The sequence below is a fragment of the Cyprinodon tularosa genome, unplaced genomic scaffold, assembly GCF_016077235.1.
Source record: "Cyprinodon tularosa strain WSP-4 unplaced genomic scaffold, ASM1607723v1 ctg319, whole genome shotgun sequence".
Lineage (NCBI taxonomy): Eukaryota > Metazoa > Chordata > Actinopteri > Cyprinodontiformes > Cyprinodontidae > Cyprinodon > Cyprinodon tularosa.
The window spans coordinates 3,588-29,976 of NW_024039029.1; the positions used below are offsets into that span (position 1 = coordinate 3,588).

General features: G+C 37.3%; 1 long non-coding RNA gene across 1 annotated transcript; it reads right to left on the minus strand.

Annotated features, from left to right (window-relative positions):
* Positions 1–11,493: 11,493 nt before the first annotated feature.
* On the minus strand, positions 11,494–11,801 carry LOC119788506. Its single transcript, XR_005281484.1, has 2 exons — positions 11,711–11,801; positions 11,494–11,621 (listed from the first exon to the last, which is right to left on the minus strand). It is a non-coding gene; the product is annotated as an uncharacterized LOC119788506 (long non-coding RNA).
* Between the last annotated feature and the right edge of the window lie 14,588 nt (positions 11,802–26,389).

Below are 26,389 nucleotides of genomic sequence, written 5' to 3' on the forward strand. Positions count from 1 at the left end.
TTGCTTTGCTTTTAAAAACACTTTGATTAAGAGCTGTGTTAAAAAGTAATATCTATAGCTTCATCCCAGGAACATGTACAGCTTCATCAAAAGGGAAAACACAGAGAAAAGTAGATTACAGTGGCTTAGAAGAGAGAAAAAAATAAAATACTGAAAACTAAATCATCCTCAGTGTTTTGAAGACATCAACACTGTGCAGTTAGCGACCCCTACTGGGCAAAAAACAATGGGGCACAGTTTGTAAAGTCAAGCAGTCAATAATAAGGAGCAATATTTATGGTTATTTAGCTTGTTTTAGGAGAAAAAAATAAGGGTTTTATTTTTTTCCCCAATTCCTTTTTTCAATATGTCATTAATTAATTTATAAAAATCTTATTTTGTTAAATAAATATTCAGTTTAGTTTGCTAAATAACTATTTAATAATAATAATAATAATGTAGGTTATATTTGTCTTGCAGTGAAGGAAGCCATATGTACGTCGTACATATGTTCTGATTCTAGATGCATCATGAAAAAAGTATCACAATAAGCAAGTTTCTATAAGTTCAAAACGTTTTCCCTCACATATTGCGACCAAGTTATGTTTATTTAGACCTATATATGTTGCTGACATGCTTCATTAATTTAGCTTTCTGCGACCAGGAATTCAGACATTAAGAGTTTTTCTTTTTTAATCCTTCACACATGATTTCAGCCTTCATTTGACATGAGTCGTTCAGGTCACCAGAGGGCGCCCTTCTTTAAAATGAGGCCAAGCAGCTGCTTTTCCAGATCATTCTTTAATTTTTTGTTTGTTAGTAAATCAACGTGCAGCTAACAGTTTCAGTTTTAGTTTTATATCAGAAGTAGCTGAAAGTAGATGAAATACTTTCCTAAGCTGCTCTGTAATGGTTATTGTGGACCATGCAGATAACTCAAATTTCACTGGCTAACCTTTTTTTGCAAGCAAATCTACCATAGAATCTTACCTGTTGTGGGCAATCATTGCTGATAACAGCGTACATCTACCTGTTGATAAGCTGGGTTGAAGCCTTGGTAAACAGGCCTTCAGGCTGTGTACAGATGTACATTCCAGCACCAGCCCAGCCTCCCCTACACAACCCATCAAGTTAGATTAACCTGCAATCTGATTTGCCCAGCTATGAAATGCCTTGATAGTATTACAGCACGCAAACATTTGTGAAAACATGCAATTTCCATAGCTTCTACCTCTGCATCTAATTCGATTTGTCGGAAACAAATGGTCCAGAAAAACAGAGTGGTCTTTGAACCCAAGGGAAATGCTTTAAAAACAGACCTGGAGCACAGCAGGCTGGGAAGACAGAAAACCTGCACATTTTATTTATTAAGCTCTGGGAGTCAAGTCAAAGTTATTTTGAGGGCAACTGACAGAAAACCTGTTAATTGGTGGGTCTAATTTAGTGTGTTCGAGTTAAAATGTGAAGATTACACGTGTTTTATGGAAAAATAAATTGTAGTTTCTCACATCAAAATAAGGAAGGGATTTTACACAAACACACAACCACACACAAACTTGTCTCACTATATCAAAAATGGTCCTAATCAGGTAAAATAAATGAGTATATATATATATATATATATATATATATATATATATATATATATATATATATATATATATATATATATATATGTCAGCAACATAATAATCTGGTTGCAATATTAAAATATAACCTACAGTATTATTATTAAATCAGCTACAGAGTATAAACGCAGCATCTGCTGTTTTTTATGAGGCAGCGTTTGTAAAGTTAAGCACTCAAAAATTTGGAGCAACATTTATGGTTATTAAGTGTGTTTTAAGAGAAAAATAAGCGGTTTATTTTTTTACCAATTAATTTTTTCACTATCTCATTCATTCATTTATAAAAATCTGTCTTTTTTAAATAAATATTTAGTTTGGAGCTAAATATTTAATTTGCAAAATAAATATTTAGTTTGTTAAATAAATATTTAACTCCAATTTAAATATATCAGGGCAGATGAAACAATTACGCAAGAAAAAAGTAAAGAGTATAACGTTTTAAGTTAAACATACAAGCTCTGCAGAATTGGAGAGTAGAAGCAGAGTGATGAAAAGTGGTCCCTATGTCCTCCAGCAGCTGAAGCCTATAAGGCTGGCCATCCCCACTGACTTACACAGGGCCCAAGTCAGTCTGTTAAGTCTAAAACAGATCGGACCAATCACAGCGCAGGAAGCAGGAGCGTACTCTTGAGTTAGAATTACCCATAATGCAACTGCCCCTGTCTGTAAAAGTCAAGAGTGCGACAATGCCCTTATTAAAATGAGGTGGATATATCTGTGAGATTTCAGCAACTTGTTGCAGTAATAGCTTTTCATTTAAAAAAGGCACGTTTTATGTAACATCCTTAGTTACCTAGAATAGAATAGAATTCAATAGAAAATCCCTTTATTGTCAGAAAATGGGGAAATTCTGGTGTTTACAGCAGCAAAAATACTATAGAAAAAAATTGTCTCAGATGTGGATCTTAGAAAAATTTATAAGAATAACATAATAGTGAAGAGTTAAAAGATAACCGATAAAATATTGTACTGTAAAGGGTTTTATATATATATATATATATATATATATATATATATATATATATATATATATATAAAGTCTGTTTGGTTCTGCTGACTCTGTTAGTCCCACCCTGGTCCTGATAAGCCATGTACACAGCATACATTAGCCTGCATAGACAGGCTAAACATCTATAGCAGCAGAACTATAGAGATAGCTCAGATAGAACCTGAGCCACTCTAACCATAAACTTTATAAAAAAGTGAAGTTTTAAGCCTACCCTTAAAAGTAGAGAGGGTGTCTGCCTCATAGACTTAAACTAAAACTTTATTCCTTTCAGAGAGGGGTCTAATAAATCAAAGATATTTTAGAAATTCTAGGAACTGCTAGAAAACCTGCAGACTGAGAGTGGAGAAGTCTATTAGGAAAATAAAGAATATGAAAATACTCCCAGGTTTTCTTTACATGTCAGGAAGAGGATTTAAGTTTTATTCCAGATTTAACAGGAGGCTAATAAAGGGAGGCTAAAATAGCAGATATGTGATCCCTCTTTTTAATTATTTTCAGAAATCTAGCTTTTGGAAAGAATTAAAATAGTCCAGAACTAAAGAAACAATTGCAAGGACTAGTTTCTCAACATCCCTTGTGGGCAAGATAAGATTTAGTATGGAAATTATTTAGTTTTCATTATTGTCTAGCTTATTAGGCTGAATTGTATGGAAGCAAAATCGTTACCATATTTAAAATTAAAAAGCATTTTCAGAAATGCTTTTTCATTTTAAGAATGTGCCTGCATTGTTTGACTCATAAATTAAATTAGTAATCAATAATCCTGTTTGTAATTTCATTTTCTTCTTTAACAACGCTCATCCTTTTGCTTAATGAAAATGAAAAAGAAAAAATACATTTGAGATTTATTTTTCAAAATGTACCCCATCAAATACATACCAAAATTCAATTTGAAATGTAAAATCTGAAAAAGGAAAAGTATTTCCAGAAATGCTTTTTAATTTTAAGAGTGTGGCTGCATTATTTGACTCATAAATTAAATTAGTAATCAATCATCTTATTTGCATTTGCATTTTCTTCTTCAACACTGCTCATCCTTTTACTTCATTAAAATTAAAAAGAAAAAGACATTTGAGATTTATTTTTCAAAATGTACCCCAGCAAATACATACCAAAATTCTATTTGAAATTTCCGGAAAGAACAAACCGAGGTAACTCCGCCTCAATTCCAACGTATTGAATGTGAAATTTGAAAGGTGTTTCATGTATGAAAGATGAGCTTTACTGTTTTATTCTTTCCTTCAAATGTTATAGCAGAATATCGCCAGTGATACTGATTTAAAAATAATAATAAAAAAACGTTTGCTTGAAAACAGGTTGCTGACAGCAGTGTCTACTCCTTCCTCTGAAAGAAAACAGCTCCTTGTTCTTTTCCACACGTTACTTAAAAAAATCTCTCGTTGTTTCACAGTATCCAAATGTTCTCATCCCATTGAAAACTGTTGTAAACCATATGCTTGTAATAAAAATGAAATAGAAAATGGAGTGCACGTGTAATGATTAAAGACTAAATCCAGAAGGAAAATCACTTTTTCCTGTGTGAAATTTAGTACTTAAATCTATATTTGTGTTTTATATTAACTTACAATTTCTATTTGTTGTACTTTCCTTAATAAACAGTCTGTGTTCTAACATCAGGCGTTTTATTTCATCCCATATTGCCAATTCTGGCTATATTATGCTCCCCCTGTCTAAATCAGACAAAAAAAGGTCTCAGCTTTTTCATTTTTGACTTGAGGTGATAGACCTGTGTTTCTTAAAGTTACAAGGGGGGAACAGATTATAGCAGGTCACCTGCTATAATCAGCGCCCCCTACCGAACACGATGGGTAGCCCGGTCAGTAGCCCGGACGTCATTCTGCTGCCCCCGCCACTCAGAATGCTTTTTTGTTTTTGAGTTGTGGACTGTACTTTGCTGGCAGACCACGAAAACGAAAAAGGAATGTCCGCTGTGTTTTCTCTTTGATTATGGCATAAAATGTGCAGTCTTAAAGAAGAAAATGAAAATGCAAACAAGATTATTGATTGCTAATTTCATTTATGAGTCAAACAATGCAGCCACAATCTTAAAATGGAAAACCATTTACAGAAATCCTTTTTCATTTCCACATTCTTATGATGATTTCTGGAAATGCTTTTTTATCTTAAGAATGTGGCTGCATTATTTGGCTCATAAAAGAAGTTAGTAATCAATAATCCTGCAATAAGCATTTCTGGAAATGCTTTTCCATTTAAAGAATGTGGCTGAATTGTTTGACTCATTTCTGGAAATGCTTTTTCATTTTCAAATTTTACATTTCAAATAGAATTTTGGTATGTATTTGCTAGGGTATATTTGGAAAATAAATCTGAAATGTTTTTTATTTTATTTTAATAAAGTAAAAGGATGAGCAGAGTTGAAGAAGAAAATGAAAATGCAAACGGGATTATTGATTACTAATCTCATTTATGAGTCAAACAATGCAGCCACAGTCTTAAATGAGAAGCATTTCTGAAAAATGCTTTTTCATTTTAAATATGGTAACAATTTGCTTCCATAGAATTGACGTTTGATTATATCATCTTATTAATTTAGCATAAGGAGACATTTTGGGGATTATGAATAAAATTCAAAATTTGTGGAGGGAGGGTCAGTAATGAGTTTATCAGTATGAAAATTATTCTCAGGATAAGATTTCAGTTTTACTCAGGATTTCTGATTTCACACCAAACAAATATAAGCACCCGACCTTTACATTTGTTTTGAAATATAACTGGGACTGAATGAGTTATGAAAATGATAAAAAAAAAAAAAAGGTCAAGGTCAGAAAATGATAAATGGAATGGAAGGCCATGAAATGGAGAATAACGGCTGAGGATAGCTTTGAGAAAATAATTTAAAGAGGAAAACCATGACTTGAATCAATGGAAAGATATATGTATATAAGTATATGAAGTTGATACGATACTGATATATTTGTTAATGCTTGAGAGGAAATAGCCTTTATAATACAGTGAGGGGTTCATGATTCAAGCTTCAGAATCTTTCTAGAAGAAACAGAAGGGCAGGAAATATAAAAGGGGGGTATAGGGGGGCAAAGGAATTTAGGTTTGGTTTCTGGCACCAAGATTAATTTGTGGCCTTTCTGCAGATTTAGGCAGAGATGGCAAAAGTACTCACTTTCTGTACTTGAGTAAAAGTACAGATACTTGTGTTAAAAAATACTCTGGTAAAAGTGGAAGTACTGATTAAACTTCTTTACTCAAGTAAAAGTAACAAAGTACAGGCTTGTAAATTTACTTAAAGTATAAAAGTAAAAGTAGAAACCACTTTTTTCATGCCGTTGCCTACATTTTAAATGGATGTCTGCCAATAGGACTAGATCTCCGTTGTGTTCATTTTCAATCATCTCGTTGTCCATAGTACTATGCTAACGCCACCGCCACCAAGCTGCAATGATTTGCCGCCAATGAATACCGCCGAATCTGTCGATTCATCTTGTAGTGGTGCGTCAAATGCAACGTAGATTCCCATCCAATTAGACTGAATTTGGTATTTGTGAGAAAAGGGCTCGCCAGCTCCCATCTCACGTCAGAGGAGGTGTAAGCAGATGACTTGCAAAAAGGTGGTAAGAACCAGCGGACAACAAAATTCCAGTTCAAAAGTGTGTAGCGGTTTACTGGTGCAACGGTGAAGACAAAAAAAAAACAAAACAAACAAAATACTTTCAAATAAAGAAAACAAAACCGGCCATTGCAGGCAATACAAAACACTGACAGCCTCACAGCAAGCTGACTTTAAATATAGTCTCTCTAAGCAGACCTTCAAGAGCACTTTCTCCAACCAGTCTCTCCAAGCAGACCCCTAAGCCATTGGGAGTGTGCCCCTTAAATAGACCCACCAATAATCAGCCAATTGGGACAGCCCAACTAAACAGGAAGGCAAATCCCCAATAAAGCACAGTTAACATTGTAGAAAAAATGGAAAATGATATATGTTCATAACTACTAGCCACACTCATCTATCATATGGAATAATAGATTTATTCTACATCGCAATAAGTCATTATTCTACAAAGATTGGATGGAGAAGAATATTTGGTCTATTATACACCTAATGGACACTAATGGTTACATATTAAATTACGAACAATTCTGTACAAAATATCAGTTCCTTCCTCCAAAAGATGAATTTACAAGATTACTTAACGCCTTGCCAGAACAATTTATTAATCAGATTCAAAATATAATAATATATCATCCAATTACCCCCAAACTACCTGATATACACTATATTGCCAAAAGTATTTGCTCACCTGCCTTGACTCACATATGAGCTTAAGTGACATCCCGTTCCTAATCCATAGGGTTCAATATGACGTCGGTCCACCCTTTGCAGCTAGAACAGCTTCAACTCTTCTGGGAAGGCTGTCCACAAGGTTTAGGAGTGTGTTTATGGGAATTTTTGACCATTCTTCCAGAAGCGCATTTGTGAGGTCGCACACTGATGTTGGACGAGAAGGCCTGGCTCTCAGTCTCCGCTCTAATTAATCCCAAAGGTGTTCTATCGGGTTGAGGTCAGGACTCTGTGCAGGCCAGTCAAGTTCATCCACACCAGACTCTGTCATCCATGTCTTTATGGACCTTGCTTTGTGCACTGGTGCACAGTCATGTTGGAAGAGGAAGGGGCCAGCTCCAAACTGTTCCCACAAAGTTGGGAGCATGGAATTGTCCAAAATGTCTTGGTATGCTGAAGCATTCAGAGTTCCTTTCACTGGAACTAAGGGGCCAAGCCCAGCTCCTGAAAAACAACCCCACACCATAATCCCCCCTCCAACAAACTTTACACTTGGCACAATGCAGTCAGACAAGTACCGTTCTCCTGGCAACCGCCAAACCCAGACCCGTCCATCAGATTGCCAGATGGAGAAGCGCGATTCGTCACTCCAGAGAACGCGTCTCCACTGCTCTAGAGTCCAGTGGCGGCGTGCTTTACACCACCGCATCCGACGCTTTGCATTGCACTTGGTGATGTATGGCTTGGATGCAGCTGCTCGACCATGGAAACCCATTCCATGAAGCTCTCTGCGCACTGTTCTTGAGCTAATCTGAAGGCCACATGAAGTTTGGAGGTCTGTAGTGATTGACTCTGCAGAAAGTTGGCGACCTCTTCGCACTATGCGCGTCAGCATCCGCTGACCCCGCTCCGTCAGTTTACGTGGCCTACCACTTCGTGGCTGAGTTGCTGTCGTTCCCAAACACTTCCATTTTCTTATAATACAGCTGACAGTTGACTGTGGAATATTTAGGAGCGAGGAAATTTCACGACTGGATTTGTTGCACAGGTGGCATCCTATCACAGTTCCACGCTGGAATTCACTGAGCTCCTGAGAGCGACCCATTCTTTCACAAATGTTTGTAAAAACAGTCTGCATGCCTAGGTGCTTGAATTTATACACCTGTGGCCATGGAAGTGATTGGAACACCTGATTCCAATAATTTGGATGGGTGAGCAAATACTTTTGGCAATATAGTGTATCTATTAATAGAATATCAATCACTGATCAAAAATTCAATAACCACACAATTAGAAACTATCTAAATGAAACTTTGTTCCCTGGGAAAATAAATAAAAATAACATTCTTTACAAATTTGAACAAAAATCAATTGAAATACTAAGAACTTTTTTTTTAAACTTCCTATACAACCAAAAGCTAAAGAAACTCACTTTAAAATTTTAAATGCCATCTACCCATCAAAAGAACTACTAAGAATTCGTTTTAATATTGATGACAATAAATGCTCATTCTGTGAAAGTGATGTAGAAACTATAGACCATGTCTTCTATGAATGCAGTTAGACTAAAACATTTTGGAATTGTTTAGAAAGATGGATCAAATCAAAAATTGCACTCCCTAATTCTATTTCTAGAGATATGGTAGTTTTTGGAATACCATTGAAAGACAAAACAATAGAACTCTCTTGTAACCTAATTTTTTGTTTAGCAAAATTCTTTATTCATAAACAGAGAGTCTTGAGATCCTCCCCTATCTTTAGTATTTTTTTATCTGAATTTAATTTATATTTGACATCTCTTGAATGTATCGAATCTTACAAATACCTGACTGAAATACTAATGGAACTGCCCACTGATGTACATTAATCCTAACATATGAATCCCCTTGTCTTAGTGTTATTTTATTGTATTATTAGCATTACTCACGCATTTTTTATTTTCCTCATCAAGTTACTTTGTATTTTCATTCTGAAATCTGCCTCTACTATGCATTCTATAGAATTAGAATTCTAATGTTCTTATTGCCTAACTTGTTTGTACCCACCTTGTTTAAATAAAGTTCATAAAAAAAAAAAAAAAACATTGTAGAAAAATAAATACAGACAATAGCATCATTCATACAAAAACATACATATTTATGAAATAATTTAACCATACTAACATTACCATTTCACCTACTTATTACCATGCAAACAATTGTTACATACATGGAAATCCGACTTAACACCGCTGCCCCCTAACAGTCTTTTTCATTGCCCTGGGACAATGGATATGAGACTGGCTCCGATGCGGTACGTGTTTCCACACGGACCAGTATGCTGACGGACTAAGGGAAGAGAATTATTTGACTGGGAAGTTTTATTGCCGACTACGGAATGTATATTAAAGCTGTCGCAGTGGGTACCTTCAGAGTTTTCTACGCTGGTGAGTAAGTAAAGTGTTGAATGAAAGGTGACGTTGTAATTTCGGAAATAGTGTAAATTACCTGGTGAATTGTTTGGAACTGCAGCCGCCATGATGGCCGGTTTGTGGTGCATGCTGGGAAATGTAGTGAAGGATGTGACGCTGTGCGTGATAGACAGCGGCTACACTTTGGGAACAGAGGGGGAAAACGGCTCCGTTTTCACAGTGACGTGAAAAATAATAACGGTAACTCCATTGAAATGATTCAAAACTAAAGTAACGAGTCAATTTTCTAAAATGTAAGGAGTAGAAAGTACAGATATTTGTGTAAAAATGTAAGGAGTAGAAGTAAAAAGTCGCCATAAATATAAGTAGTAAAGTAAAGTAAAAATATCAGAAAAATCTACTTGAGTACAGTAAGGAAGTATTTGTACTTCGTTACTTCCCATCTCTGGATTTAGGACCTCAGTGATATTAGATTATTCATATCTTAAAGTTTACAGAAGTTTTCAGGTAATTTCAGGTCATCTTTTGCAATTACAAAAGTATTCATAGCCCCTGAATATTTTGTATTTTATCAGCGCTATGCGCACAGACAAAACAGTCATTGAAATTTTGTAGTTTTCAGACTTTTGTAACATCTGATTGTTTTTCTTTTGTTTTAAGCTTTGTCGTTTTTTTCATTTACTCCAACAAACTAAAACCTCCCCACTATAAAAAAGCTGTAATCATCTTTTCTCACTGTATTCCAGGTGCTATATGTCATGAGTTATTTAGTCTTATTAATGCTCTCTTATAATGATAATTGAAATTTATTGATCTCAGATTGGAGAAATTTATCTCCACATTTAATCCATCCACTTGGGGAGCAGTGGGGGGTCCAGGGAGCAGTGTGGGGGTTAAGGGTCTTGCTCAGAGAGCCAGAGTGGCAGTGCGTGGGAGTGGGTTTCAAACTCACAACCTCAGGATTTATACATACATAGAACCACTGCATTTATTCAGAACATAACATTCAAATGCTAAGCTCTTGGGGCAGTTTGTTGCAATTAAAGATTTTTTGTGTCATGGTTTTGGTTATATTGTGCTTTACTTTGCTCCTTGTTTTCTAGTTTTATTGGTTTAATTCCTGTTTTGTTGTAATTTCTAGATTTATGTTAGTTCTCATGTTTTTCTGTTGTCCTCTGTTGCCCTCTTGTGTGTTTGTGTTCCTTTCCCCTTGGCTCCCTCGTCTCCTCTCACACCTGCTCCTTGTCAGCTCGTTAGCCCTCCCTTTGTCTCTGTCAGCTATGTATGCTCTCCCTCTGCTCTCACTCTTTGTTGGTTCCTTGTTGTTGCTGGTCCTGTCATCGCTGTTGTCGTCTCACCTCGTCTCTCCCTGGCTCCTTGTACATGTTTTCCCTTGATGTCTCCATGGTTCTGCTCTGTTACATTTCAGTTGGATTTTTGGACTGCCTTTGTTAACCATTTTCATTAGTGATGGGTTGATGAGGCGTCATGAAACGTTTCGACACATTACCAAACTGTATTGATACAGTGTCGATACTGTGTCACTGAATACTGACACCTGCTGGACATTAAAAATCCCTACAGGCAACCTAGTTGACAGAGTTAACTGACACTGATTTGATGACCTATTATATTCACTAATATGATGCAATTCATTGTATGATGCATTGTATTATTATTAAAACATATTTGATATTTTAGACACAGTCAATGAATAATGAGAACCTGCATCATAATTTAATAATCTCTAATCTGTATTTATTTGTCTATCCTCATCCCCCAATACATCTTCCTACACCTTATTTAATTGATTTTATTTTTCTATTGTATATACTGTGTCTAAACATCCTCTATTTTCTTGTATGTGCAATTTTTCCTGCTACTGGAAATACAATTTCCCGAAGGGAGTAATCCCAAGGGATTAATAAAGTCAAGTCTAAGTCTAAGTCTAAGTAAACATGTAGTAAATGAAGATGCTTGTTCACTGGTATTTTTTTTTTTTTTTTTTTTTTTTTACAAATTTTTATTTAAAAAAATAAGTTTTGAAATTCAGTCTGTTGCGCTTTTTTGATATTAGTTCTCCAGCTGTGGAAAACACCCGCTCACACGGCACAGATGAAGCTGGAGTGCACAACAATTTTAAGGCCAGGCGGAAGAGGTTTGGATAAACCGTCCTTTAGTTTTTCCAATATACAAGAGGATCCTGGGACCTCGCAATATTGCCCTCTGCCATGTATCTCTGCACCTCAAGGATGGCATCAGCTGTGGCACTTTTGGTCTGCCTCCCCACTTCGAGATCAAAATGTTCCCAAAGGTCATCTTAAAAAAAAAAAAATAGTATTTTAGTACATGAATCAAGTGGAAACTCTGAGAGGAACAGGATGAAACAAGGACATTAAAACAAATACCTTATTTTCCGAAATGACATCAAAGTGGTCCCACACGGGAGAAAGCTTTCTTTTTGCTTGAGGAAGCTCCATAATTTTTGATGAATTTTATATTCGCAAAACACGCAAGATTGTTTTGGCAGATGCGCATCCTTATAAAGGCTTGTCAATCAGTTCGAAACATGGGTCACGTGACCGATACAGGAACTGTTTCGGTCACGTGACTTTTCCGTAGCGATACACACGTCGACACAGGTTTCGCTCTATGAGACAGACACATGCGCCGACGCATCGGTGTTGCCCGACCCATCACTAATTTTCATCATTAAAACTACAAGTATTCACTTTAGCCTCTCTGCCTCTGCATTTGGGTCCTCCAAACCTCAACCAAGATGTGACATTTTGTAGGTATCAGGATAACAGGGAAGAACATAAGTGCACTAAAAATTTTTTATATCTATATTTTATTCATATATATTTTTAATATCAATAATTTCTTCTCCTAAATAACTACTCCTTGTTTACAGTTTACGTTAAGCTTTTGATTTGGTCCAATCTGGTTTCAATATGTTTTTTTTCCCCTTTATAGTATATCCCTGTTATAAAAGCAAACTCCATAGTTTATAACCTTGTTTACCAATTTTTGCAGAATCTTTTTCTAAAACATAAGTAGTTGGAGAACCTATCATTGCATTTCCTCAAATCTTTTGAATATGAAATGAGTTCCAACTCCTGCATATCAACCTACATCAACGTGGTTCTCATATTCTTACAGCCATCCAGACACATCCTGCATTACATTTATGACAAACCAATATTTAAACAAAGTTCTCTATAAAATCCCATTTGCTATTTCCAGCATTCTTTTTTTTCTCAGTATCATTTCTGTTTATGGCCTAATGAGTTTCCTTTTCAGCTCTGTGGTTCTGCCCCCCATCCTTCCTCTCTGCAGTGGCCACTCTTATGACGTACTTGACTACGTAAATGCTGAGCACTAGTGAATAAAGGGATGTCGAATTATTACTGGAACTTATCACTGCTGTCATACATTGGAAATCTGGAAAAAGCCAATTTAAACCGTAGAAGCGAGCAACAATGTCTGGTTAACTACAAGGGAGAGAAAGACTGCGTCAGATGTGAGGAGAAACTCAAACAATATAGGTGCACGCATCAGAAGTCTGTTGGGTCTATTTGAAGTTGGTTAATTTAAAGCAAATGTTTGCAGTCAGCTGCAAAGAGATTCTCTGAAAGAGTGAAGGGGGTTAAAGTTCCCCAAGAGGATTTTCTCAGAAATGGGGGGAGATTTTGAAGATTATTAAGAACTCTCCATTTATTGACTTTGCTTACTTTAAATCAACATCATTCATCAGGACAGAGAGAAAATTAGCCTCTTTTTTATCTGCCTCACACAGACGCAGAAAGCAGGAAAGTGTCAAATAAGAGGTTAGAATATAGAGGAAAAAACATAAAGCGGTTTGAAACCGCTGCACTCCATTATGATGCAAGTCTAGTTTTTATACTTTGTGTTAAGGTTAATTAGTAATTATGATACAAGCCCAGTTATCAAAGCCCACAGGGAAATACAGGCAATAATAAAATATTGAAAATATGATGTAGATATTTTGACAACTTTATTCACCCTTTGCAGGTAAAAAGCTGATATTAAATGTTTTAGATAAAATGACTTTTTTTAAGAAGTGAAAACAAGCCAGGGCTGGGAGGGGAGGAGGGGGAAACTGCTCTTTCTTTTGAGGTAACCAGGGTCACCTTAGGCTCCAATGAAAACCTGCTGGAATAGAACTCACCTTAAAGTCGTGGGGAAGTCCTATTTAAATGTCAAATCATTCTGGCTTAAACATGTATATAAATGTGCTCTTTATCAGACGATATTGTCCCAGAATTTAGAAAATTTCTATTTTTAACAAAATCCTGTGTTAAAATCTGTGGGTTTTTTTTTCTGTTATCTTATACAGGCCACTTAGTAATACGTCAGCTTGTACACCTAAATTCGGCCAATCTGTCAATCAAATTTTTTTAGTCATAGCATCTTGATTCATATATAATATACGAAACGGTTGAAATAAGAAATAAAAATCATTATTTAACATTTAACAGAACTGGCAGCGTTGCGAAGCAAGGGCTCAAACATGTACGGATGTAAGCCTTCTACACCAAACCAAGCTTCTGCCGCCCTGGTGTCCTCTTCCACAACATCTTCATCCCCGCTTTCCTCCTCTAAATAAAAAATGTATGACGGAGGAGACTCATCCATGACCTCCGACACTAAACTCTCATCCTCTTGCATGTTTCCTCTGTCCATAGCATTCCTTGACAGTGTCGTTTCTAAGTCACCAATTTAGTGCTACTTGGCCCCAATGGAATTTCCCATTGGGAACCTACTAGCACTAAGTTGCTAACTGGTTAGCAAGATGCTTCCGACAAACCATCTACAACCAAACGTGCTTGCGAACCTTCAGCCACAATAATCCAACCCGCTTGATAATCGACCAATCACATTTACTTTATTCACTTATGTAAAGTCGTGCACCACTCGGGAGAATTCGGAAATGCAACGGTTGGAACAGCCGCTTCCCTATGACTTTAACAAAAAATCATGGAAATTAGACAGAAGAAAAAACACCTTATAGTGATTAGTTAAATGGTTTGGTATTTTTAAAATAATTAATACAAAAAATCAGTTTGAATAAAAAATCCTTTGTCTATTAATGTTCTGCTCAGTCCAATATAATATAATATAATAAATATAATAAATATAATGTACAGGTGCTGGTCATAAAATTAGAATATCATGAAAAAGTAGATTGATTTCAGTAATTCCATTTAAAAAGTGAAACTTGTATATTATATTCATACATTACATACAAACTCATATATTTCAGATGTTTATTTTGTTTAATTTTGATGATTACAAATGAAAATCTCAAATTCATCATATCAGAAAATTAGAATATTGTGAAAAGGTTCAAAATTGATGGCCCCTGGTGCCACACTCTAATCAGCTAATTAACTCAAACCACCTGCAAAAGCCTTTAAATGGTCTTTCAGTCTAGTTCTATAGGCTACACAATCATGGGGAAGACTGCTGACTTGACAGTTGTCCAAAAGACGACCATCGACACCTTGCACAAGGAGGGCAAGACACAAAAGGTCATCGCTAAAGAGGCTGGCTGTTCACAGAGCTCAGTGTCCAAGCACATTAATAGAGAAGCGAAGGGAAGGAAAAGATGTGGTCGAAAAAAGTGTACAAGCAAGAGAGATAACCGCACCCTGGAGAGGATTGTGAAACAAAACCCCTTCAAAAATGTGGGGGAGATTCACAAAGAGTGGACTGCAGCTGGAGTGAGTGCTTCAAGAACCACCACACACAGACGTATGAAAGACATGGGTTTCTGCTGTCGCATTCCTTGTGTCAAGCCACTCTTGAACCACAGACAGCGTCAGAAGCGTCTTGCCTGGGCTAAAGAGAAACAGGACTGGACTGCTGGTGAGTGGTCCAAAGTCATGTTCTCTGATGAAAGTAAATTTTGCATTTCCTTTGGAAATCAAGGTCCCAGAGTCTGGAGGAAAATAAGAGAGGCACTTCATCCACGTTGCTTGAAGTCCAGTGTAAAGTTTCCACAGTCAGTGATGGTTTGGGGTGCCATGTCATCTGCTGGTGTTGGTCCATTGTGTTTTCTGAGGTCCAGGGTCAACGCAGCCACATACCAGGAAGTTTTAGAGCACTTCATGCTTCCTGCAGCTGACCAACTTTTTGGAGATGCAGATTTCATTTTCCAACAGGACTTGGCACCTGCACACAGTGCCAAAGCTACCAGTACCTGGTTGAAGGACCATGGTATCCCTGTTCTTAATTGGCCAGCAAACTCTCCTGACCTTAACCCCATAGAAAATCTATGGGGTATTGTGAAGAAGAAGATGCAATACACCAGACCCAACAATTCAGAAGAGCTAAAAGCCACTATTAGAGCAACCTGGGCTATCATAACACCTGAGCAGTGCCACAGACTGATCGACTCCATGCCACGCCGCATTGCTGCAGTAATACAGGCCAAAGGAGGCCCAACTAAATACTGAGTGCTGTACATGCTCATACTTTTCATGTTCATACTTTTCAGTTGGCCAACATTTCTATAAATCCTTTGTTTTTATTGGTCTTCAGTAATATTCTAATTTTCTGATATGATGAATTTGAGATTTTCATTTGTTGTCATTTGTAATCATCAAAATTAAACAAAATAAACATCTGAAATATATGAGTTTGTATGTAATGTATGAATATAATATACAAGTTTCACTTTTTAAATGGAATTACTGAAATCAATCTATTTTTTCATGATATTCTAATTTTATGACCAGCACCTGTAATATAGGTTGGTTTTTCTCTCTTAACCTTAAACTGAGATGGTGGACTCAGATTCCAGCTTCCAAAAACTTACAATTCAGTTATTGAGTTGATTCCTTCCAGCTTTCACCACACCCCCCACCCCATCACAGAGGAACAAAGTACCTCCTCTCTTCAGCCAGGTGAGCAACTTTTTTTAACGACCAACCTTTCACAATCATAGGCAGGTTACAGATATTACAGGCTAACAATGGAACCAAACGACCAGCTCGTCAGTTTCAGTTTGCATGTTTCCAAGCAATACAAGGCCTTGTTTTTGGTCCACTATATAAAGCCTCAAACTCCATGCAAATCCAGACATTTTGAATTGAGAAAGCTTCCTGGAGGGGAAGCGAAACGTCTTCAAACCTTGGAAACAAAGTCCAGTGGATTGTTTTTTAAACTTTTAAGGAACCACATAAAGACGTTTTGCGGGTGATTGACAGGCCGAGTGCCATAGGAGAGAGAGAGAAAAAATGTCACAAGAAACATCTTTTTCCAGGACCTGGCAAGAAGGCTAGGCTAACTGCATGCAGTGAGGCTAATGCTTATTATTCTGCTTTCCCTGCCTCCTTTTTCAAACGTCAGGATCTGACCCAGCATGGATAAAGACACCTAGGACTGATTTAAAGCACTTTTTAGAAAAGGCAAAGAAGAATGAACAATCTGGGATTCACATAGAGAATAAATACTTTTTCTAGACATTTGTTAATTGCATAGTGAAAAACACATTCTCAGAAAATAAATAGTTTTTATATACTAAAAAAAAATTTAAAGCTGACCAATAGCTTCCCGTTTATTAAACTGGTACATTATTTTTGTTAGGTTTGTGACATACAGGTGCTGGTCATAAAATTAGAATATCATGAAAAAGTAGATTGATTTCAGTAATTCCATTTAAAAAGTGAAACTTGTATATTATATTCATACATTACATACAAACTCATATATTTCAGATGTTTATTTTGTTTAATTTTGATGATTACAAATGACAACAAATGAAAATCTCAAATTCATCATATCAGAAAATTAGAATATTGTGAAAAAGTTCAAAATTGATGGCCCCTGGTGCCACACTCTAATCAGCTAATTAACTCAAACCACCTGCAAAAGCCTTTAAATGGTCTTTCAGTCTAGTTCTATAGGCTACACAATCATGGGGAAGACTGCTGACTTGACAGTTGTCCAAAAGACGACCATCGACACCTTGCACAAGGAGGGCAAGACACAAAAGGTCATCGCTAAAGAGGCTGGCTGTTCACAGAGCTCAGTGTCCAAGCACATTAATAGAGAGGCGAAGGGAAGGAAAAGATGTGGTCGAAAAAAGTGTACAAGCAAGAGAGATAACCGCACCCTGGAGAGGATTGTGAAACAAAACCCATTCAAAAATGTGGGGGAGATTCACAAAGAGTGGACTGCAGCTGGAGTGAGTGCTTCAAGAACCACCACACACAGACATATGAAAGACATGGGTTTCTGCTGTCGCATTCCTTGTGTCAAGCCACTCTTGAACCACAGACAGCGTCAGAAGCGTCTAAAGAGAAACAGGACTGGACTGCTGGTGAGTGGTCCAAAGTCATGTTCTCTGATGAAAGTAAATTTTGCATTTCCTTTGGAAATCAAGGTCCCAGAGTCTGGAGGAAAATAAGAGAGGCACTTCATCCACGTTGCTTGAAGTCCAGTGTAAAGTTTCCACAGTCAGTGATGGTTTGGGGTGCCATGTCATCTGCTGGTGTTGGTCCATTGTGTTTTCTGAGGTCCAGGGTCAACGCAGCCACATACCAGGAAGTTTTAGAGCACTTCATGCTTCCTGCAGCTGACCAACTTTTTGGAGATGCAGATTTCATTTTCCAACAGGACTTGGCACCTGCACACAGTGCCAAAGCTACCAGTACCTGGTTGAAGGACCATGGTATCCCTGTTCTTAATTGGCCAGCAAACTCTCCTGACCTTAACCCCATAGAAAATCTATGGGGTATTGTGAAGAAGAAGATGCAATACACCAGACCCAACAATTCAGAAGAGCTAAAAGTCACTATTAGAGCAACCTGGGCTATCATAACACCTGAGCAGTGCCACAGACTGATCGACTCCATGCCACGCCGCATTGCTGCAGTAATACAGGCCAAAGGAGGCCCAACTAAATACTGAGTGCTGTACATGCTCATACTTTTCATGTTCATACTTTTCAGTTGGCCAACATTTCTATAAATCCTTTGTTTTTATTGGTCTTCAGTAATATTCTAATTTTCTGATATGATGAATTTGAGATTTTCATTTGTTGTCATTTGTAATCATCAAAATTAAACAAAATAAACATCTGAAATATATGAGTTTGTATGTAATGTATGAATATAATATACAAGTTTCACTTTTTAAATGGAATTACTGAAATCAATCTACTTTTTCATGATATTCTAATTTTATGACCAGCACCTGTAATTTGCCTTCACAAATCCTCAGAACGGCAAGATTTAAGTAAAAAAGTAAGCCTGTACATGACATTATGTTTTGTTTTTATAAAGTGTTTTTTTGTTGTTGTTGGCATTCATATAAATATACTGGTGTGATAACTTGGGGTACGTTTTATTGGTTTTTGGTATATATCTATTTTGAATTTCTAGCCCCCCCTGGAGAAAAACCCCATCAGCTGCCGCTGGTGGAAAGTTAAAACAGCTCTTTGGAAGAGGGCTGAATGAGGAGGTTTTTTTGTTCATGACATTTGTCTAATCTAAGTGGAATTTTTCAGCATAAAGATGCCCTGAGGGCCTCATTGTTCATATTATTCATTTTCAAATGTAGCATAATATTGGACCTTTAAATGATTATTTTATTTTTTAGGCCAAAAAGTTACACAAACGAAACTTTCCCTGAAAACACAACTGTCCCATTAAATCATAAATTAGCTGTGATTAACTATATTATCAATTTGACAAGTCACAACCATGGCCTACAGAACGTGATGGGTTTTAGGGACTTATATGTGTCAGTAGAGAACTTTAAATCAGAGACCAGAAAAGTCTCATGCAGTATTCATCAAGGCTCCATTCTGTAGTTCCTCCTATTCAACATCTACACACTCCCCGTGGCTCAGATTATAGAAAACAACCAGATCAATTGGCAGAACTATGGAGACGACACACAGCTTTACGATGTCAGCAGGTGACTATGAACCCTCGGGGCGTGCTTAGATGCTTAGAAAAGATCGTGTGGATGAACCATTATTTTTTCCAACTTAAAACAACAAACAAAACTGAGGTAAAACCTTTGGACCAAAGGAGCAGAGATCCAGAGTTAGCTTGCATCTTCAGCTTCTGCAGCAAGAAACCACTGAATATGGCCGAAATCTTGGTGACAATGTAGTGGAAAATATTGTACCCCTCAGATGGTTATGACATTTCTCTGATAACACCCTACAGATTAATCCAGAAACAATATCCCTTCTTTCTGTTTGTCATTTTTCAAACTAACTAAAAAGGCTATGGGTAGAGTCTGCTGACATTTTCAGAGAAGGTGAGTATTGTGACTGGTAAGATATGACACATTTTGGTGATGATCTAGATCACCATCTGGATTCAGGATTTTATTTCTGAAAGATTTTGTGAAAACAGGCATTAAGTCACAATGTTATGGGAGAAATTCAGATCAGAATCAGGCATACTTTAATAATCCCAGAGGGAAATTGCTTTTGTTACACGCTCCAGATATACAAACCTATTGCTCTGTTACTGTAGGATCAAGTTGGTTTGCCTGGTTTTCTTACCTCAATAAATTAAATCGTCATTTGATAATCTTTTTCCCTGGGTTTATTAATGTTTGTGTGATAAAACAGTAACTTTAGTAATGGGAAATAAAATTGTACAGGCAGAAGCACTGTAGATATTAATATATCAGTAATAATGGCTGAAGGAACGGAGGTTATGGATACAACCTACAATGGTTAACAAGGGCTGATGACTGCATCACGTCAGTGATGAATCACTGAAGACAGTAGTTTGTCCCTGTCCGTGTGGGTGGGTGGGGGGTAGGGGGGGGCGGTGGGTGTGTGTGGGGTGTGTGGGGGGTGGGGGGGGGGGGGGGGTGTGTGTTTGCACACATGGGTGTGGTGATGGGAGTGATAGGGACGAGGGGAAGGTCTGACTGCTTATCTAATGCTTTGTTAGGATGACACGATAACAGTAATTGTTCCGGCCACTAATCGGACTAGTGCAGGAGATGGTGAATTTGTTTCTGTGTGTATGTTCAAATTAATGCATGTGTGCAACATCTAGTAATGATTTGGCAAAAATTAGCTCTTGATAATTCTCCCGTTCAGTCCGCAGGTGCTTTATGTAAACCAACTGTGGTTTGTAGTATGATGTATGAAGTATTGCAGTCTTTGATTTTACTTAGAATTTCAATTCGGATTCTCTTAAAAATGAAAGTAAATAAAAGAGTACCCAAAAGATAGCCTTTATCTTTTTTATTCTTACATTTTATTGTCTTTCAGTGTAAATTGTTATTTATTTTATAAATAAATAAATAAATATTATGTTGATATTAAAATAATTGCGATAACAAGAATGGTATAAAATTTGACGGAAGCTCTAAAGACAACAAACCAATAAGTATGGAAAGTCATTTGATGCATTAAACAAGGAAACATCCCTTTTTTCTTATTTGCAGCCCTGTCCACAGCAGACAGTCAGCAGTCACAACAGGTTCTGGACGCCAAGAGGTGATTGGGGTGCTGCTCGGCCAAATTCCCCCATGGCTTAGGGGATATCCAGAGGGAAAGGAGACCTCATTGAGGGATGACCCTCCATTCCTGCACACCTTAAGTACTTTTTGATAATGATGTCTCACATGGAAAAAGAAAAAACTACCTGCACTTTTTACCCCAAGGTAATCATCTCTCACTACCTACCACTCAACTGAGCCCAAAAGCAAGGAGGTTCTCCAATCTTTTCCTTTTAGCTGTCTTTAAGCCTTTTTTTTTAAACAAAGCCTTTTAATCCTTCACCAATTAGCTAAATACTTCAGGTAATATGGAAATAAAATACGTTTGTTAGAAATATAGAACTGTTATTAAAAAATACATTTTAACATAATATAAAAATTTTCATTTTTTCAGTCTCTGAAACATATTTTTTTTTGTTACAGCTCACACACTGATGTGCAAAATGCAAATAAAGCATGTAGTTTACAAAAACAAATTCAACAACACTACAAATATCCAATGCTGCAGACTGAGAAAGATTTATTATGCTATATTCAGATCAGACAACAAAGAGGAAAGAATATCTTCCATTTTGCTGTAAGAACTTCAGACAAAAGCAAAAAAAAAACCCAAAAAAAGCAAGTCCATGCAACAACCCTAAGAGCAGAAAACAAACCCTAGGTGCAGGTACAGTAGGATCTCTGATGAGTTTAGCTTACAATAGAGTGTCTGTTTTATTTAGCAGCACCCATAAAGTCACCTTGTTTGCACCTCGATCAAAACACGCCAACTACTGTACCCCCTCTTTTCACCTTTGAGTTCCAAACCCATCAATCTACTGGACCAATACAAAGTATGTCCCACAGCAAATGATAATGAGTTAAATCAAAGTGCTAAAAGAGGCAGGTGAACATTTAATCCATCCTTCCACAGCCTGTCTGCCTCATTGATATTTTGCTTTTCATTGATTTTATCTTTCTTCCTCCCCTCCAGTTACCTCTTTTTAGCCTCTTTGTTGCAGGAGGAGGTGTGTAAGCAGTTAGTTCATAGAGGAAGTCAACTGAAAGGCGAATTTCTTCATCAAGTCTTTTTAGCTCTGCTAGAGGTTTACTATATCTAATCATTTCAATCTATGCTGCTGTTTTGCTGGACTTTTTTAGTGCTGGCATCCCGAAAAAAAACTGTTTAAGTCACTATTTATGTGCCCAACATCTAAACGTTATAAACAATAATCTACATATGATTACAGAATCATTATAGGTGTGCCATTGAACAACCTTTATGTCCAATTCTATTAGATATCTCTACCAGCTCTAGTAGAAAATACATTTTTCACCATTATTTTAAGCAAAACAGCTGGAGCTCAGTCAGCTTGGATCAAGCATCGTTAGGCTTTGAGTTCAGCCATCCCACAGCTCTCTGTTTAGCACCATCCTGATAGAAGTTAAACTTCTACCACAATCTCACATCTGTAGCCTCCACTTTAGAAATGCCCATTTTTTAGCTTTATCCATCCTTCCATCCAAGTGCATGATGGGAAGATGGGAGATGGTGTCAGCATCTCCACAGGATAATGCTACCACTACCATGTTTCACAATAGGGATGGTGAATTCTTGATAAATTGGCACTGTTTGTTGTCTTCAAATACAGCGACTTCAGTCTCATCTCACCAGAAAAGGTTCTCCCATGTTTAGTTGTTTCTCCTACATGGTTTCTGACCAACCAGTTTTGGTTCTTTCTGATGTGTTGAGTGAACTTCTAAAGGTTGTATTATCATGAAGTTCTCTCACCAAAGCTGTGGAGATTTGCAGGGCTGCCAGAGTCACTATTAGCCTTTTCACCTGCTTTTCTGATTAATGTTCTCCTTGTTCTGCCTCTTTTGTGAATAAACAGAGCTCTATCAAATGTTGAAAGCTGTACACAAGGTTTTATGATCTAACTACTTGTAAACTGGTACTGTGATGTGAATCGAGAAAATCTCTTGTGACTGCTTCGCAGTTGTCAACTAGAGAGAGAAGAGCAGTGAAAGGGTGAAGAATTGGATCATTTCAGATCTGGATTTTATTGCATTACGTCAAAAAAGCTTATCTGCAAATGTATAACACACATATCAGCTCTGGCAGTCCGAATAAACTGGGAAAACAACATCATTTAGTGACATTTAACATCTGGCCTGAAATTTATCAAACTGCAGGCAGAGTCGTGACCCAAGAGATGAGATATCATCCTGTCAATTACAACAAGTAAAATAATACATCAACTCTCCCACATCTCCTAAACCAAAACCTCCAGCCCTCCAAACTCTAATGGGATCTGAAATGGTTGCATAATAGGATTGTCTATAATGTCTGTGGCTTGTGGTGGGCTGCGGCTGCAGTTAGTGCTGTTTGTGGGAGGGCAATGGGTGGAGGTATGGGGCTGAAAGCTCAGTCCTTGTCAGGAGACAGGACAGATTGCTCTTTATAGCTCCAGTGGCGAAAGTCCTTGCTAGAATATTGGCGTCTATTAAAGTGGGCTCTATTAGGTTAATGGCTTGAGCAGTTTTATGGGCAGGGGCTCATTACTTAAGCAGACCAATCGAATCAACAGCTGCACCAGCGGTCACGGTTGGCAGCAAACTGGTGAGTGAAAATACACCCCAGGATTTCCCTGTCTAGACCATCTTATACAGAGGTTTCTGACTTCCATCAAGTGTTCAGCTTCCTGAAATGAACCACCAAGGAATACCAAACAATCATGTGCACAGTTCCATGCAGAAGTATTCACACCTGTTATTTTTACATCATCTTCATGGTACAACCAAATGTTATTTAGCTCTGTTTCTGTGTTATTTGGACAAGGTATTGCATAACAGCGAAGTGATAGAAAAACAGAAGTTCCAACATTTTCATAAATGGTATCCATTTATCTCAGATGCCCTAAAGTTAACCCCAATAAGACCAAGTCTCTTCAGAATCCAACCTAATCTAGAGGCCCAAGGTAACTCTGCCGGTGGTTCAAAGATCCACAGTTCAGGAAGTTAACTGATAGAGCAAAGATGAGTCCTGCTCCTCACAATCTCACCTTTCTATAAGGTCGGCCAGAGAAAACGATCTTGAAAGAAAACCATAAAGGTTCTTGTTTGCTATAAGGGTAAAAACAAAAACAAAAAATAAACTGGAGAGAAGAAGCGGTCCAAACAGACCCAAAGATTTACACAGATTTCAGGCAAATGCTGGGTGTGGTACTGAACTATGTAAATGTAAATCCCATTATTGTCCCACAATGGAAAATTCACTCTCTGCATTTAACCCATCCCTTTAGGGAGCAGTGGGCTGCCATTGTGTAGCACCCAGGGAGCAGTGTGGGGTTATGGGTCTTGCTCAGAGACCCAGAGTGCAGGCTGTGGGGATTGATAAGGGGACTTGCAACCTTCTCAGAGCAAAAGAGCACTGCTCTAACCACAAGGCTAACACTCCCCATGAGGGAGACCTCCCCATGAGGGAGACCTCCCCATGAGGGAGACCTCCCCATGAGGCAGACCTCTCCATGAGGGAGACTTTGTGTCAGGGTTCTGCCTGACACAAAGTTAAATTTTTTGTTTCTTTGTATTTGTAGTTGTTTTCTAGCAGTATTTTGTTCTTGAGTTAATCTGGTCCCCCCCTTGGGTTTGTTTCCTTTCCCATTGGCTTCCTTCTAGATGCTTCCATCCACACCTGTTCCTTGCCAGCTCATTAGTCCTGTCTTTGTTCGATCTCCTGTATATATATATACTCTCCCTGTGCTGTTGCTCAGTGCTGGTTCCTCATCTTTTCCTGGCTCCTCATGTATGTTTTCCCTGATGTCTCCTAGATTCAGGGTTTTTCTGTACTGGTTATTTTGGATTTCTGCCTCCGTTGCCTGTGAGTTCTTCATTAAATCAACAAAACTAATTTCTGCCTACTGTTGTGCCATATGCCATGATCATTCTTTTTCTTAGTTGAGATTGTTAAACTGAAATATTTTTGACTTGGAGCTGAATGATTTTTGTTAATAAACTCATATTTTGAACAGAAGTTGTGGTGAATTTATTCCATGTTTGTGCAGAATTAACTATTTGACCATGATTAGTGCTTCAATCACTCTTTCATTTATTGTTCTAACACACAGCTAGTAGGGCGTGTGTTCATAAACAATATATAACAGCCGAAATAATTTCTGATTAAATAAGATATTTCCCACCTCTACCAGGGAGGGCAATAAACATCTTAAAATATCAGAAATATAAATTCACAACATTAGTATGACATCCTACCTGGATGCGCATTGAACTAAATATCCCTACACTACTAATCTCTGTGTTGTGGTTCTAAAAGCCTCAACCCAACCGTGAACCTTTGCTGTTGTAATATGACCAAATGTGAAAAAGCTGCGATTAAAGATAAGTTGGAGATAAACCATATTAGCAGTTGATACAAAGATTTTGAGTTTACATCTGGTGTAAAGGTGAGACTACATCTGCAGTATGAATGCAGCTACGCATGCTTAGTGGAGATACAAGCCAACAGTTATGTAGACAGATGAAAAGCAACAGCAGCTCCATCATCGACCCCTCCTGAATCGACTCATGGGTCCAAGTACTTCCTTGGTCCTCAGGGTTCAATAGGGAAGCTGCAGGAGTTTGTTTGGTCCGTCTCGTACATCACCCACTGCCAGAATTATTTTAAGACCTGGCTTTGATGTAAACGGTGGCTTAAAGGTAAGAAAACGGTAAGAAAACCAAGAAACAAATCAAGATTTGCTTTATAATAAAAAGTGATCTAAAAATAAATACATTCTCCTGGCAAATTGTTTTAGTTAGCTACTTAAAACAAGTGAAAATACGGAGATTTAAAAAAAAAAGACTTGCATATTTCATGCTTTTTTTGGCAGATTGATTGATATTTTCCTGCTCACAGATACTTCAGACCTGTAGTTTACTGAATGCTTTGGAAAGCTTATAGTTTTAGCTTTGGGGAAAACATTAAGAAAAATAGAAACACAATAATTTGACTTGACTTTTAAATCTTCTCCTCACTTCATAGATAACACAGGTTAAGGGTTTTTGACCAGACTGACTAAGGAAAATGCTGTCTGCATGAAAGGTGTCTGAGCAAACAATTTCCCACATTTTGTGCTTCTGTAATACAAACAGCCACATAAATGGTTTTGAGTCTATAGTGAAAATTAGTGCAGAGACACTTTAGCTAAAGTAACCCAATCTTTGCAAAGCGTAATTGACGGCATCAATATAGAAAAGAAGAAAGAATATTTGCCAGAATTAAGGGTGCCAGGTCCCCACATAGGGAAAGGGTTAGAACAATAAAATGTGCTTGGACAGCTAATGACACATAAAAACAGTTCTGTTTCTCAAATAGCACTTTTGCATCCCCATTTACAGAACAGCCCTGGGGCAACACCAGTACACATATTAAAAAACAAACAACAAAACTCTACTTGCTTAGCCAACTACTGCCAAATGATTTCATTAGAAGCCAAAATTTGATGCAGGACTAAAAACTTGCCTAATCTGTGTAATTGCTATGACACATCTGATTCTTTCTGTTTTTGGTAACTTTTTGCATTTTGTTTTCAAATAAA